A 2,083-nucleotide genomic window follows, 5' to 3' on the forward strand; every position below is an offset into this window, starting at 1 on the left:
CTAACATAGCCCGCCTATCACCCTCCATTTCCTCCCCTTACCCTGCATAACTGGGCACAACTCGGCGCGGTTTGGCTCCGCACGAGACGGCACGGCTCGGCTCGGCACGGCACGACTCGGCTCGGCACAGCATGACTCGGCTCGGCTCGGCATGACTCGGCTTGGCTCGGCAAACCTCGGATCCGCACGGCGGAGAACAGAGGAACCAGGACACCGAGGGGGTCTGGAGCAGCCCGGCAGTGGGAGGGGGGGAGTTGCAGCGAGGAGGGGCTGCTGCCACGAAGGGAACCGAGCGGAGCCGACACCACCCGAAGGGGGCTGGTCCCCCGAAGGGCCCGAGTGGCTCCGAGAGGGTCTCAGAGGAGTCGACACCTAACATTGCCCGCCTATCACCCTCCATTTCCTCCCATTACCCTCCATAACTTCGGACAACTCGGCACGGCAAGACTCGGCTCGGCTTGGCACGGCTCAGGTCGGCAAAGCTCGGCTCTGCCAGGGGTAGAACCGAAGAACCGCGGCACTGAGGGCATCAGGGGCAGCCGGCAGCGGCAGGGGGGTAGTCGCGGCCGGGTGGGGCTGCTGTTCACAATGGGAATCGAGAGGAGCCAAAGCAGCCCAAAGGGAGGGAGCTGCCCGAAGGGAACCGAGCGGAGCCGACACCACCCGAAGAGGGTGGGGCCACCCGAATGGACTCGAGTGGCTCCGAGGGGGTCCCAGAGGAGCCGACACCTAACATTGCCCGCCTATCACCCTCCATTTCCTCTCATTACCCTGCATAACTGGGCACAACTCGGCATGTTTCGGCTCCACATAAGACGGCTCGGCTCGGCATGGCACGGCTCGGCTCGGCTCAGTTGGGAGAACCGAGGAACCGGGTTACCGAGGGTGTCTGGAGCAGCCCGGCATCGGGAGAGGGGGAGTCGCGGCGCGGAGGGGCTGCTGCCACGAAGGGAACTGAGCGGAGCCGAAGCAGCCCAAAGGGGCAGAGCCGGAGCCTCCCAAATGGGGCCGTGCCAGCGGAATGGAGCCCAGCGGAGCCGAAGCTAGCCGAAGGAGGCGGCTCCCCCGAAGGGCCCGAGTGGCTTCGAGAGGGTCACAGAGGAGCCGACACCTAACATTGCCCGCTTATCACCCTCCATTTCCTCCCATTGCCCTCCGTAATTGCGCCCACCTCGGCACGGCTCGTCACGGCTCGGCAGGGCTCAGCTCGGCAAAGTTTGGCTCGGCAAGCCGAAGCAGCCTAAAGGGAGGGAGCCGCCCGAAGGGAACCGAGCGGAGCCGAAGCCACCTGAAGGGGGGGCGTGGCCACCCGAAGGGACCTGAGTGGCTGCGAGGGGGTCCAAGAGAAGCCGACACCTAACATTGCCAGCCTATCACTCTCCATTTCCTCCCTTTACCATCCATAACTGCGCACAACTCAGCACGGCACGGCAGGGCTCGGCTCGGCAATGTTCGGCTCTGCCAGGGGGAGAACCGTAAAACCCCGTCACCGAGGGAGTCTGGGGCAACCCGGCAGCGGCAGGGGGGTAGTCGCGGCTGGGCGGGGCTGCTGTCACGAAGGGAACCAAGCAGAGCCAAAGCAGCCCAAAGGGAGGGGGCCGCCCGAAGGGAACCTAGCGGAGCCGAAGCCACCGGAAGGATGCGGGTACCCCGAAGGGACCCGAGTGGCTCCGAGGGGGTCCCAGAGGAACGGACACCTAACGTTGTCCGCGAATCACCCTCCATTTCTTCCCATTACCCTCCACAACTGCGCACAACTCGGCAAAGCTCTGCTCCGCACGGGGGAGAACCGAGGAATCGGGGCACAGAGGGAGTCTGGGGCAGCCCGGCAGCAGGAGGGGGGGAGTCGCGGCGGGGAGGGTTCTGCTGTCACGAAGGGAACCGAGCGGAGCTGAAGCAGCCCAAAGGGGCGGAGCCGACCGATGGGACCCGAGCGGAGCCGAAGCCTTCCGAAGGGTCAGAGCTGCCGGAATGGAGCCGAGTGATGCCGAATCCACAGGATGGAAGCAGAGCTGCCCGAAGGGACCCTAGTGGCTCTGAGGGGGTCCCAGAGTAGTCGACACCTAACATTGCCCGTCTATCA

The sequence above is a fragment of the Lathamus discolor genome, unplaced genomic scaffold (assembly GCF_037157495.1).
Source record: "Lathamus discolor isolate bLatDis1 unplaced genomic scaffold, bLatDis1.hap1 Scaffold_70, whole genome shotgun sequence".
In the NCBI taxonomy this organism is placed as follows: domain Eukaryota; kingdom Metazoa; phylum Chordata; class Aves; order Psittaciformes; family Psittacidae; genus Lathamus; species Lathamus discolor.